This window comes from Aedes albopictus, chromosome 2 (assembly GCF_035046485.1).
Source record: "Aedes albopictus strain Foshan chromosome 2, AalbF5, whole genome shotgun sequence".
NCBI classification, from domain to species: domain Eukaryota; kingdom Metazoa; phylum Arthropoda; class Insecta; order Diptera; family Culicidae; genus Aedes; species Aedes albopictus.
In genome coordinates, this window is record NC_085137.1 from 501,365,282 (window position 1) to 501,380,915 (window position 15,634).

The 15,634-nt window shown below is 38.2% G+C and overlaps 1 protein-coding gene across 1 annotated transcript in view; it reads right to left on the reverse strand.

Annotated features, from left to right (window-relative positions):
* Window positions 1–15,634, reverse strand: part of LOC109622561 (lachesin) — a 76,105-nt gene that overhangs the window by 44,342 nt on the left and 16,129 nt on the right. The gene's annotated exons all lie outside the window — the stretch shown is intronic.

Below are 15,634 nucleotides of genomic sequence, written 5' to 3' on the forward strand. Positions count from 1 at the left end.
CCAAGATAAATCTCTGAAAGAATTATGTAAGGAAATAATTGAGGAACCCTTGAAGAACCTTTGGAGAAATACTTGACTTGCTTGAAAAAATCATTAAAGGAATATTTGATATATCTACGGAAAGAAACCATGGGGAAATGTTTGAAGAAGTTCTAGAGGTGGAATTTCGATATAATTTCTTGGAAGGGAGAGACGAACCAGCCAAGGGCTGAAAGTCTCTGAAATAATAGGATTTTTTCTGTAGCAATTCTCTCTAGAATTTCCTAAGAATTCTTTGAATGATCTTCTGAATGAGTCCTCAGAAATATCATTTAAGGACAGACTTGTTAGAATCCCAAAATGGCCGCCACAATGGCCGACTTTGGCACCTACTCACGATTTCGAAAGCACAAATCTCTTCGTAAACAAAACCAGCGCACCTGAGCTTCATATTTTAAGCTTATTACAAGTGAGCAAGAACAGAATAATAAAATGCACTGTTGTTTGAAGCTTGCTTCTTGAGATTTGTGCGTCTGAAGTTCTGATGCACTGCTGAAGCGGGTTTTCAATACGATTGTCCTTAAAGAATCCGTGGTGGACTTACTGAACAAATGTCTCGAGAAATGCTTGATGAAGTCTTTGCATACTCTGAAGTACCTTTGAAAACATCCTCGGGACAGCACCCTCCGAGAATTCCTGAAAGAGTACTTAGAGAAATGCAGAATGACATCCTTGCATTCTTCTTCTTTGTGGCTCTACGTCCCCACTGGAACTTGGCCTGCCTCGCTTCAACTTTGGTTTCTTTGAGCACTTCCACAGTTATTAACCCTCGAGCAGTCGCGTCTTTGACAACCTGCAGCTACGCCGCGCTCACGCTGTGTAGCACAAGCGTGCATTTTTCATGGTGCGTGTACTCAGTACACGACGCGACCGCTCCCGGGTTAATTGAAGTGCTTTCTTTGCCTGCCGTTACATGAATTTGTATATTGTGAGGCAAGTACAAAGATACACTATGCCCAGGGAGTCGAGAAAATTTTCCCGACCAGAACGGGAATCGAACCCGCCGTCTCCGGATTGGCGATCCATAGCCTTGACCGCTAGGCTAACTGGAGATCCCCCTGACAGAATTTATGAAGGAGGAATTCCTGAAAGAATCCATAATCCACTAAAAAAGTGGGGTAGAAAATGTTGTGGTGTAATTTTTGGTCTTTTCATTGAATCAATAGAGCCATTTTGAAAGTAATCCAATGTAAAATCTTTGGCAAATTAAAGTCGGAACAATATTTGGAAGATTTTTTGAAGAAATTTCTTGAAGAATTCTATACTTTTGATTTTCTGGAAACAAAATAATCGATGTAAGAATGAAATAATCCTTGGAAGAACTTCTTGAACATGGAAGGATTTCTTGGTGAAATTTCAGGAGACTTTGCCAGAAATATATGAAAGAACTTGTACCGACTTTTCGAACCCTCTAAGCAGAATATCCTCTTCGAATGTGTGTAATCAGTTTCGTACCTTTTAATTCCGCCCTAATTGCTTATACTTTGACAGATACGCGTATTTCGACTACCACTTGTAATCTTCCTCAGTATCAGTTATCCACTCTAACTGGATAACTGACACTGAAGAAGATTACAAGTAGTAGTCGAAATACGCGTATCTGTCAAAGGATAAGCAATATAGGGCGGAATTAAAAGGTACGAAACTGATTACACTCATTCGAAGAATATGAAGGAAGTTCATGGGAAGTTTTCAAAGGATTCCGTGGAAAATTTTCTAAAAGGAATCTTTGGAGGAATCTCTTGAACAGTTCCTGGAAAAATATCCTGCATTACATAATCAGTAAGATCGGGAATCGAATTATCCGTAATCGACCAGGGGTTTTCAGACCTTTTAGCCCGCGGCGCACCTTTTATGAATAAATCGCTTTGCGATACACATATTAATTAGGCTGGCACAAATTTCGATTTTCTCTAATGTCACCCCCCCCCCTCGGAAAATTTTGGTCGGAATTCGAAATTTTGAGGGGGGACACAAATAAATTATACAAAAATTTAAAAGTTTTGAACTGAAATTAGAGTTGTCGAGAAATTTTCTTAACAAATCCGATAAGTTTTACAATTTTGCCTAATTGTTTGGGTAATTTTTCAGCAAATACATTTATTATGGTGTCAGGCCATTCGGCCGAAGGTCATTAGGCCGAAGGCCATTCGGCCGAAGGTCATTAGGCCGAATGGTCATTAGGCCGAATGGTCATTAGGCCGAATGGTCATTAAGCCGAATGGTCATCAGGCCGAATGGTCATTGGGTCTTCTTCTTGCCGTTACGTCCCCACTGAGACAAAGCCTGCTTCTCAGCTTATTAACTGAGAGCTTCCTCTGCAAATGACCATTTTGCATGTGTGTATCGTGTGACAGGCACGAAAATACTTTATTGATGCTGAATCTACTGATATTTTACCCATGAATTTTTCCTTCTTTTAAATATAGGCTGTTCTTTCTAGTATCATTGCTGAAATAGTTTTTGGCGCTGAAACTGCTGATATTCAATTCATAAATTTTTCCTTCTTTAAAACATAGGCTATTCTTTCTAGTTCCATTGTTAAACTAGTTTTTGTCAAAAATTGTTGGAAAAGGTAAAAACAACGGCTAACTTTCAATTCGTCCTGATGACCATTCGGCCTAATGACCATTCGGCCTAATGACCATTCGGCCTAATGACCTTCGGCCTAATGGCCTTCGGCCTAATGACCTTCGGCCTAATGACCCAGCATCATTTATTATTTATTATCCACCCCCTTGACGAGTCAACGAGCAAAGTGACAAAAGAAGAAAATGAGATTTGTTCCGGCCTTATAGAAAAAAGTGAAATTTCAAATTCGTGAAAAAAATTGCTGTCATTCATAGATACTCCCAGGCGAACACGCTCGTTGAAATATTTATCCGGCAATAATTATATTTTTTATTTTTCTTATTTTTCAGGGTATTATAAAAATTACACAGGTATTCGACTTGAAATATTTTCTTTCTGAGAATATCTTAGGATATTTCCGGACAAAACCTTCCGAATATTCTATTTTTGGAAATTTCTGGACAAAACCTTCCGAAGGACCATTAGAGGACCACAATCAGGATAAACTCCAGTACTACTACTGATTTTTGGAGAAATCAATGGCAAATTCTTTGCAAGATGGTCTAAAGATTATTTTAAATTCCTTCGTGACGTTCTGCTAGATATGGAGGAAAATTTCTTTGAAAATAATCGAAATAATAAGTTATTTGTAGAATTTTTGGTGAAATGATTTGAAGAGCATTGACAGATTCCTTCTCCAGTCCTATGCAAATCCTCCGAAACATAAACACTGATATCTTTTTAGCAAAATTACTGGAGATGCATTGCAGATCCCTTCTACAGCAATATCCATGGCGAGTTCTTGGCGAAAATCATGATGTTTGGTAGAAAGCCCCGTAACGTGGGTAGATCACCTTATAATGGTGCGTTACGGTGTAAGATCTACCATACCAAATTCTGATCTTGTAATTTTTAACTTTGTTAATTTAAATGCAGGAAAATTCCAAGATCATAATTTGTTCTACTTTTTTTGTATTATGTTTTTTATTGTTAATGAACCATTTGTTTCAGGTGGATTCAGGTAATTTTTGTCTATGTATAGAGAGATTTATTTCCGAAAATTATGTAACTGCTGTGTGACTATCACCATTTAATACTATTTCCTATTTCAGATGTACAAGCGGGCAACCCTGCAGTCGGGACGCGAAACATCCTTCTTATTTTTTTTGAAGGGTCAAGATCGCCATATCATTCGGTGGCGGGTAGACCACGTTGTCCGCGTCGTTTTTCTTTGAGCCTTGTGTCGTAATGTCGCGGGTGTGGATGCGTTTTTTTTTTAGAAAAATTGTTTTTTTTTCGGATTGCCAATCATGATTTTTTACTCGTTTTACGCGATCTTGTTTTATTTTATTTTTTTTAGATAAATTGAGATGTTCTTTGTTGTTGTGTAACGCGATTTTTTGTTTAATTTTTTTTTTGTTATTTTTTTCGAGTCACCATTTTTTTCCTTGCGTTTTAATCGGTTCTGCTTGTGCTTCACACTTAGCCGAAACATACTTATTTATACAATAAATAGAAAAAATATCTTTACATTTTATTTTTTTCAACTCGTTTTACGTATTTTTTTTAATAAATTGAGATGTTTTTTTTTTCGTTGTTTTCGCGTTTTTTATTTAAATTGAGTTTTTTTTTTCTCGGATCGCAATTTTTTTTTTCACGCGTTTCAAACATTTATTGTAATGTTCCGATGACCCTGGAGGGATCGGTTCTGCTTGGGCCTCTTACTGAGCAGAAACATAATTATTTAAACAATAAATAGAAAAAAAATCTCTTTTGATTGCCGGCTTTCAAAAGATTAAATTTTAACCAACTAAACAACCAATGCCGTGGGTCCATCGTCAGCTTTTCAGGCGAATCCTTGACCTACATAATACATCTCCCAACCACCCACTCCGTAGTACTTATGGGAGTGTCACTGAGTCGGAGGCCTCTTATATAAGTGCTACATCAACATTTCCTTCCCCTATCCCAAGTTACGGTAAAGATGGGCGTGGCCGGGAATAATGACATTTGTGCTTTTGGTATTCTTGCATAAGATTGGAGCGAAGTTAACTCCCCAGCCTTGTTCCGAAAAGCAATCCGAGCAAGATTAGCAAAAGGTACATGAATGTTGTTAGTATCCAATCTACGAAGTATGTAACTACGCTAACGCTAACGCTAACGCTAAAATCATGATGTTTGGTAGAAAGCTTTCATCATTTTTTTCGAACACCCGAGGGGGTTCTTGCTAGATTCCTTTATAAATTAAGGCAACGTCATCGGCGTTAATTATGAAATTATTTTACTCGATCCCTTGTACTGCCTTACGATAGTTCTGCCATGGATCCCTTGTTCTCATTTATTCGAATGATTTTTCATTGGACAGGCAATCAATGTGAAAAACTAGGTAGACTTTTTAAAGTACCACGGTGCACTTGTCATGCTTTAAGCACAGACAAACAGACGTATCACTTGGAACAAAGTGTGGTTAAAATCATCGTCACAAAAGTATAATCGCCCAATGCTAATTACGCTGTGTTTCGCAAACCCACTGAGTAGATGGCAGTAGTGAGCAAACGTCAAACAGGAACGAAAACTGTGCGAGCGCCATTAGCGAGAGATTTGCGAACTACAGAATATTTGAATAGTCCGTTAAATAGGAAAACGATGGGAAGTGGGTAGAGTGAGACGTATGTTTGTCTGTGCTTTAAGGGTGCACCAAGTGCACCGCGAAGCACGATCTGAAAACCCCTGGATAGGTGATTCTAAGCCTCATCTATTAGGCTAAGCGGGAATCTGTAAAGGGAGGGAATATATAAGAATGTGTAGGAGAATATGTTTGTGGACTTCATAAAAATATTACTAGGATTTTTATTGACAATCCGTTAAGGTTCACAAAAAAACTGACTTTAAAACAACAAAAAAATGCGAATCTTCATGGTATTGCAGTAAGAAATTATTAACAAGAATCATAAACAATATTGACAAAGATTCATTGAAGTCCTCTAGATAAATGCGTCAAAAATAATCAAGACAAAAATGTTCAAACTTTTGTTTAAATCACAACTATTATTGCTATCACCACTATCATGAGGCTAAGCAGGTCGAGAGGGATTTGTCGTATGTGTAGGACGTTTCCAAGAGAAGCAATAGCGAACCGAAATGTGTGGCATAAAGTTGTGGACTCAGTCTTATGGTAGTAAACAGAGTGAGCAAACGAAAACCACAGAATGGTACATTTCACCCCTCGGCATTTCTATGTAGCTCTTTCAGCTGGCATTTTTTCCAGACTTATCTCCGGTAAGGGACCGAGAAAATGCAATTTACATACAAATATATGGGACACAATGATGAAGTGTCTCGTCTCGGTCGGTTCGGTTCCTCATCGTTGCAGTCAATTAAAGCATTAAGTGGATTATGTCACAGTTGTATCTATTTTCCGTACGGGATAATCTAGTTTGATCTGGGATTAGGTTTGAAGTGTCATTCCAGAATACATTCATTTTCATATTCTAGCCTTTACTGATTTGTTTCGAATCCAGGGGTCAACAATATCAATCATTTTAAATCAAACTGCAATTTTAGGTGCTTTGGTATTACCGAGTTGAGGAACTTCAACGCTTCAACCCTTCGTTGAATCCCTCATATCCTCCCAGAATCCCTGGTCTATTGAGTGTGAAATTTTTCTTTCCAAATTTAAAAGGTGCTAATCAGCGTGATTCGTCACAGCTCACTACGATCAGGAAAGCATACTAATTGCTGCACACGAACGCGTCCCGCTTGCTTCGATGCATCCCGCCCAAAGTCGAAACTCCCGCTGTGTTCTAGGCAGGGCGAGAGAGGAACCCCTATTTTCAACTCAAAAAAATTTAAAAGTGTTCTTCATTGTATGTAACTAATACGCCCCGTTGGAATCACGAGAAGATCGACGAAACCCGGCAATTATACCGCTTCTGTTACTGAATAGTGAATACCACGGGCAATGACGGTCGACGCGGTACTTCGACTGTTCCGAACCAGATTTGATTGAGGAGAGTTGTCCGGACCGTATGGCACTTCATCATCGCATCGCATCGTTCCCGAAAGTGCGCCTCTGAGCGGTGTGTTTGTGAGACTTTGCTGATACGAGGGGAGGAGCCGTAGGACGCACCACAACTCCTTTTTTTCCTATCCGATTCCTAACTATACGATTGCTGCGCTAGGTAGGTACATACCCCGTTCGATGTTGCCATTGACTGTCTGGGGACTGAATGTGTGCATAAATAGCTACTTCCGGTTGGCTGAAATTAGCTATTCATACGGCAGGAAATATGTTATTTTTGATCCTGAACCAGAGCAGTTGAACCGAGGGTCGTGTCGAGTGGAGGCAAGCATATTTTTTGGTTGTTAAATTCTCGACCTAAAGCAGTGCAATGACATGTTTTGGTCGTTGAACAACCCAAGTAACACCATTTGTTATATAAGAGTTTAAATTTCAGATTTAATACATAACCTGTTGTATTTTTCTTGTAATTTTGACTTTAAAATGTACACTTATAAAGTGAAAACAGCGCAAAAAATGGCGGCTTATACAACATCTTGCAAGTTGTATAAGATGTATTCTAATAAACTTATGGAGCTAATAATTTTGGCCATGGTTGGTTCCAAACAACTTTCAAATCATCATTAGCCCTAATCAAGTAAATAATCAACTACAAAAACTTGCAAAATACACATATAATACGATCAAAATGATTGGTTGTATTTAAGCATTTTTGAATAGACATAACTCATAGAAAACACAAATAATACTTAGTATAAGCATTAGTTGGAATTGAGTTATATTTGAGTGATAAACACTACAGAATTCACAGTTATAACAACTTAATGATAAGCCCACTACGTGAACTGCAGAACTGTCAAAAAAAAAAGACACAACATAAATTGTGTTTATAAAATTAAACTCGGCTGGTTAACTTAAAAATGGATTTCCTAGTGATGAAGACAATTGTAAATTTGCCAGATTGAAAATTATGAGATGGCCCTTTCTGAGTGACATGGTAGCACACGGGTAGACATGATTTGCCTGCGGTTCGAGATTTATGGTGAAACTTCGGGTTTTACTTATACATGTTGGGTTCAAAAATAGTTCGGATTAGATTTGTAAAGAGAACTACATCCATCGACTTATAGTTCACATGATCGACCGTTCTCGATCAAAGGCGGGTTAAAAACTGTCGCTTTTATTTCAATTATGACATAACAAGTCCATACGAACAACTTAAATAGGGATGTTCCAATTCACAATAATTTCCATTCCAACATTCGGCCATACTGACGTTCATCCGTCCCGGATGAAACTGATTCACAAAATTGTGTCGTATACGCTGCTTCATCCTCCTTCGTTTCCAACTTCGTCGTTTTGGTTTATGCATCCAAGTTAAACGCGCCGAAAACCACTTTATTTTCTTAACGCCACACCAATCATTATCCCTTGGAAGGACTACGCCTTGCACCACCGGTGTTGAACAAGTTTCGCTACGATGTTTTGACCGGCTAAAGAATGATCCTCGCAAATCCATCACAATAAACCATCTCCCATCATCATAAACAGGTAGTTGAACACTATCGGTACTCCTCGATGTGTTTTGCACGGTTTCACCGGTTTCGCACTTCTCTGCATCAGATGTTGCCCCAAACGCTTTATCCGTCTCGTTCTTCGGTTGGTTCCATTGTTCACAGTTGCATCCCTCGGAGCCTATCGATGTATTTATTGTTTCCCGATATGAAAGCAGTGATGTCACTGTGTCGCTAGTACTGGTTTTCATTGCTACGATGTCAAAACGCATTTCAGTTATTTGATGTGCGGCGATGTACAACGTACGGTTCAAATTATCTACATATTGCGATAATAAATCGCAAATATTCTGCATTGCTGTACACGGTGAATATTCAACATATCCATGAATATCCATCTTGATTCCAGTCGATAATTGCCTATCACTGATCAATGTAAACTATAGTCCTCACCTCCCTCAACAACAACCAATTAACTTCTCGAATCGCTCATTTACACAATCTATCACTTTCTTGAACAAAACGCATCCTCTTCCCGGACGAGCCCCCAAATTGTTGGGTTCAAAAATAGTTCGGATTAGATTTGTAAAGAGAACTACATCCATCGACTTATAGTTCACATGATCGACCGTTCTCGATCAAAGGCGGGTTAAAAACTGTCGCTTTTATTTCAATTATGACATAACAAGTCCATACGAACAACTTAAATAGGGATGTTCCAATTCACAATAATTTCCATTCCAACATACATATTTAAAGCGCCTCAGAGAAGAGTAAATATTGCAACTCAATATACCAAAAGTTGTCTCGCTTGAATCTTTTTTTCTTAATCCGCAAGAAAAAAACAATATGGTAGATACCTCGGTAGATACACGATCTACGAAGCTTACAGTGCTGTAAGGAAGTATTGAGAAAGCTAAAATTTAAATTACATACAGATATATTTGAATCTATCGCTAATTATTCTGCCTCAAGTGGAAAAAGAAATATGTAATCTGAACTGCAATTTAATTTAACTTTTTTTTTCAGAATGAGTAGGGTGATTTACGGGAAATTGTATTGTTAATTTAATATTTTTATTAATGTTTTCGTAATTTTATTCGGTACTGTAACGTTAACAAATTTTCTTAAGAAGAAACATCTCCACAATTTCTTTATCAAAATTACTCATATAATACGTTCAAACAACTTCTTTCCAACTTACTCACATATAAGTTATACTTTTGTTTTACAACATAACGATAACACCAAATAAACTAAATTAAAACATATATTTCTTTTGACGGGCCGAATCTGTCAAAACGTCAAAATATTTGTTATGAATAGCTGCGTTTGGTGTTCGGTCCAGAGCATCGTCGAAATATTCCGGTTTTCATAAGATCTCGTCGATAATTTATCTTGTTACGATTACCAACGCGAACAGTTCACGAGTACGAATTTCATTCAAATTAGGTGCTTCACCGAGATTCTGTCTACCTAATATAATCAGGTAGACAGAATCTCGGTGAAGCACACATTCACTGGGGATTGATTTTGTGTACAAACCGCCTCCAGCAGCTGTTACTATGTCCGGGAAATTGGCTTGAACGGCAATAAAATACTTATAACTATGCAGTTGCCTGTAAAGCTGGTCGGTCGACACAACTTTAAGGTAAATTAAACTAGATTTAAGGCAACAACGTTGGGCTCTGACGGTTTGGTCTTGACAATAAAAAAAAGCACTAATTGCACCGGTTATTGCGAGTGTTGGTCCGGAGATAAATTGTCTTTGGTTGGTCCTTGAATAACTCAGGTGCCACGAACATTGTACGACAAATTACACGTAAGTACTCATTATTTTGGTTTCTTGCTAACGTAAGAACCCCTGGCACGTAGTTGAACTGAAAATTATACAAATTTTAAAGAAATGCAAATAATGCAAATATGCAAAGTTGTGGAAACGTTATCGTTATTCTCTTTTACATTTCATGCTCTAATAATGTTGAATATTTGTGTAATGAACATTTTTCCTACATGACTTAGACAATGCGCGAATAAAATAAATTTCTGCTGTTTGTATTTTGTTTACATAAATATAACTTGAGAAAAACACATGATGTATTCTGATACGCTTGTATTGCATTAATAAAACATCTTTTGAAATTTTAATTTTGAAAGATGTTTTCTGTGTTACTTGGGAAATCGTTATTTTACTGCACTTTTTATGATTTATTGGAATATTGCTGGCACTGCTGTATTGGAGCACATATTAAACCTCCTACGTTTGATCACAGAGAACAGACATCCAGGCTAGAACAAATTTCATTCAGAAAGCTGTGTAAGGCTTTGAGTCTTCACTTGAGTAAGGTTGCAAACCAATATACGATGACAACACTAACGCCGCCAAACACCATATTGCCACAGTCAGTGGTGAATTGAAACATTTCAAGTGGTGAATTAAATTAGTATGGGAAATTAACCGATTGCAGCGCCACGCTATTGCCACTTGTGTTGCCGATTTCAAATGGCCGTTAAATTCCTTACACAGTTTCGGAACTGGACTTGGATGTCTGTTCTCTGTGGTTTGATCGTAATATCGACAATGATTTTTCATAAGGGCCTAACTGCTCGATTTCTCTTCGTCGACTCTCTCTTTCGCTAATACTTGATCAAAACAAACAAAATCACTATTCTTTTTGTTTCTTCTTCGCATTCCAACCAAAAAATCTTTGGAAAACTCAATACACATTCTGTGATAACACAAAGAGAGGATCGGTGAAGAGAACTCGAAAATGTCAGTTAGGCCCAAATGAAAAATCAGTGTCGATATAACATAGGTACAAGAACATTGTGATATTGCAATGATTGAAGCAGTCCAAAATGTTCAAAGCTTTTTGAATAGGTTACCGACAACAGCGGTGAATGTTTGCAGATTATTACACATGGGAATAACTCCTTGTTTAATCCAACAATTTTATTCGTTTACTTAGAAAGTCAGGACCTGAAACGGGAATCGAACACGTTATCTCCGGATTGACGATTGAAAGCCGTAAGTGGACGGACACTCAAGGCTAGTTGTTGATGATGATGATGAAAATGTAGATCAGCGCAAGCATTACCTATGACTGCACAATCATTCCGGAAGGGAATGATCCACCTGATGGTTTGTTGTAGCAGGGTGCGTTAAAATCGCTGAATTCCTTCGGAAGTCGAATTTCTATCTCATGACTATACTCCACGAACTTTAGTCCGGTCGTCAGTTCTTTTAACTCCCTTCAGTCGGATAGTTTTTCCAAAGATTTTGTTGTAGGGGTTTGTATGGAAGTGTAAAAAGGGTAAAAGCATCGAAGTACATCAAAATTTGTAAGAAATTAGCAAAATTCATCAGAATTCTCCATAAAAGACAGCAACACATAGGTATTTCAGAGGACAGACAATCTGCATAACTAACGACAAATGCAAAAAATAGGACAGTTTTTGTTTGGATTTCAATTGTACCAAAGTGTAATTCAAAGGTTTTTCATGAGTGTTACTGTTTAACGACTCGCCATTGAAATAATCGTAATCATCAAAACTGCGTTCACAATTGTTTTTCGTTTAAAACAAGCATATTTAACTGCCATGCAAGTGTACTGTATTTCATATAGGAAAATACTGTAAATACATTTGCATTGTAATAGGATACTGCAAGATGACGGCACGAAGCCGTTAACTGACAGCTGTTTACATGGACTTAGTCTCTGGCGGAGATCCAGCGAAACTGTTTTTTGTTAGATTCTCAGTGAAACGGGATTTGGACGATTGTACTAGTTTTATGATTTCGGGCCCAAGGTGGCCGAACTCGCGAACGCGAATACTTGGCGCGAAACCACAATAAATAGTCGCGGATATTTTAGATAATTAAAACGCGCGTCGTTTCTATAAAACACATTAAAAACGACATCTTTATTCTACTGACTATCAACAAGTAAACAATATACATCAAAAGACAAACATGAATGAAAAGCACATACAGGAACGACGGCATCATAGTGTGGTAGCTCACGCTGCCAACTCGAGCTCAGCGGCGTGCTTGGTAGGGGCACTCCGCATATTCCATTGCACTCCAACAACTAGTAAAGTTGAATTCAATCAATATTTACATATCACAATGGTTTGGAGACGGAAAATAATATGCAGTAGAATCTGAGATTACCATTCTAAAACCGTCCCGTGCTTAATCAAACTTGTGTTTCTAATGTTATTGATATAACGGTTCATAGATTGCTGGTCTAGTGGCTACCACTTCTGATTCGTATACAGAAGGTCCTGAGTTCAGCCCCTGGCACGACCATTTCCTCCTACTTTGTATCTTTGTATCTACTTTCTCTTTTCTCTACATATACTACTCATGTACGTATATTCATAAGTTCATGGTCTTCACTAGAACCAAAAACGGATTGAAAGAAAAAAAAAACGTTTCCCTTCCATCCAACTTCCAAAGCACAGTGTCGTCAGTCTATCTTAGGGGCCTTCCATTTACCATGTGAACAACTTAGAGGGATAGGGAGTTTGAGAAAAGTACACGCTTGTCCATGGAGAGGGGGGTAATGGTCTACCAAATGTTCACGGGGACAACTTCAAGCTATTCTTCAATAGATTTGTTTATTATTAATTTTCTTACCGAAATTTTGAATTACCTGGTGTTCCTTATCATTTCTATCATAATTTGCGTTGAAGCTCTGAATTGTTTTAAAATCAATTGTATAAACTATCACGAATTGTTAAAATATCTGTAGAAATAATCAAGTCTTTCTAACATTCGAGGGTTACCTCAAAATTTTGTCTAGTAATTTTCTCTCAACTTTTTAAGGACATTGAAGTTAGTACACGGTGTGCCATAGAAATATCTGTAATATTTAATAGAAGCTTTATTAGTTAGACAAGCATGGATTGAACAAACATTCAACTTAGTAAAAGTTGATAACTTATACATACATACATATGAAGTAATAGCAGTGCTTGTCGAGTGGAGTCGTCACCGGGAAGCATCGGTTTCATTTACTGCTTCAAACACGTCAAATCCTCTTCGTTGAATTCCTCTCAACTCGATTCCCCGTACAGTATACGTACGATAACAGCAACATATTTATATTTCACATAGCCAACAAATTTCGATAACTGCAACATCAGTAAGGCATCAACAACCCATCAACTGACGTTAAATTATCGTTAAATTAATTCGACTGTTCATTTGGGCTAACTTGGCACACCGTTTTGAGGAATATCGGTGCGATAACTGCAAATTTGTTGCACTCACCGGACTTGAAGTTAAAAAGCATTGTAGTTAAACCATTTGCACCGACCGAACGTCTACTGTACTTACTCCGCTTTGATATAGACGTCGCTGTCATCCACACCCCAGCCAACACACAGTCGTATATGATGTAGAATAGGATGGTAAAGTGGAGGCTACATGCTTCCATTTAGCCGCGTGTAAAGTGTACGCATATCGCCTCCATTTCAGCATCCTATTCAACAGCATATGCGATCGTGTGTTGGCTGGGACTGCTACACTCGACCAAATGCCCCTCTCAAATTGATTTGCATAGCTCTACAGTAGGTTGTGGTTCAAACAAATAGTTAAATCATTTTTTTTCTCGTATTCATTAAAAGTTAACAACACTTTTCGAAACAAAACGTGCTTTGTTTTCTCCCTAAAACACATTAACACACTGACTTTTGTTTTCCCGACATCTCCCTGTCTACTGTCTAGTGTCTACTATCTATTCAATTCTATACAGTTTATGTTAAATATTTCAAACATATCTTTCCGCTCTTAATTGTCTCAGTTTATGCGGAAGTTTTATTTTAAAATTAGATTTTGTTTTATTCAATTTACGATCCTTACACTTGGCAAATCAATTATGTATTTTCAATAATAGCAATCATCGATATTTCCATAAATCAACTTTCAATACCTACTCTTGAAGTTTTGTTAAGCGACCATTGTCACCCTGATCAACGGTATTAGACAAAATAAGTAAATGTAGGGAGGTACCTGTTGCGCCCGGGGTCGAACCCTCTGCTCGAAGCCACACAAGTGTTGGATGGAGCAACTTTCTTATGCACCTCGGAACGGAATGGCAGTGAAAATGAGCACATTAGAGACGCCTCCTTCCACGCACCATACTCCAGTAGTAGAAACCGCCATCGCATTGCATGCCGTTGTTCCTAGCACTGCTATCGACGGCATGGAAACGGAGACCCTTGGTGGCGAGGGTCATTTCTTTAAAACAAAGTGCAACCTAGGCCGTGTTCATCGTAGGTACGACGACGAATGACTTCCACTCTTGGCCGTCCCGGTCCTACCACCGCTCTTTCTCCCTGACAGGTTGAAATACATATTTAAATTACTAAATGGTTATTAATTGAGGCCTTCCTTGATGCCCTTTGTATTGAGTTCTGCCTGCATCTCCTTGTTCTGTCTGCTGCTGGTCCGTTCCCAAAAAGAAGTTCAAGTGCATTGCCTCCTGCCCTGCTGGATAATAGTAGGCTGTGCCGTGACTCGTCGTGAGAGACTATGCAGCAAGCGTCGTAAAGTAATACAACACAATAAACGGTGCTAAAAATAAGAATTGTTATTGCTGCCCCGCGATAGGATCTTTCCGCTTTGGGCTCTAGTTTTGTGTGTTTTCCGTTTCTTTCGATTCGAACCCAGACAAAGTGACCTGGAATATAAGTGACTGACCTGGGAAACGAACGATTAGGATTAGGCACCGGCAGGCAGGCAAGCATGCAGACGCGCATGCTTTGAACTTGGGGCGCCAACTTGGATAAGTGAGTTATTTGGATAGATAGGAGCCTTATGGAAAGGTTCTTTAATAATGAAACCATTGAACTCTGTTCGGAACTAATAACGAAAAATATTAGGTGCCTGTGTACAAATCGTAGGATGAAGGAAGTTATTGAATTCCTGTGTTTGATAAATTAAAACATTCAGTTTTCATTAGGCATCAAACTACGTTATATCAATAACATTAGTTAGCTTAGCTTGGCACTGTACATATCAATAGTTGCTTTCCTCCGTGATTAATCTGATATGGTATTACCTGCACTGAGATCCAGATCAATAAGCGCTAGGACACTCCACTTTTTTCAATCATGACGCCGACCAAGTCCTTACTGTCAGTTGGGGAGGGAAAGGAATGTTAAAGTGTGATGGTTGTTGCTACTTAGATTTTTATATACAGTTTGTAGAGAAAAGCAGAGGAAGCGAAATTTCAAAGGAATTTAAGGAGGCGGGGGATTTGTTTTCAGAGTTTCTCATGGTGAAAAAAAGAGGCGCTCAGCCAGTTTTGACATTTGAGAATACCTGAGAATAAAAATACCTTCACACTAAGAATGAATCGCAGAATTCCGTGAAATAATTCACCAAATTTGAACTGTAAACAAGTTTTCACAGATCTTTCTGCGAAGATCTAAGCTTTCCAATCCAACTGTCAAAACTTCACCGAAAATTTGGTAAAGG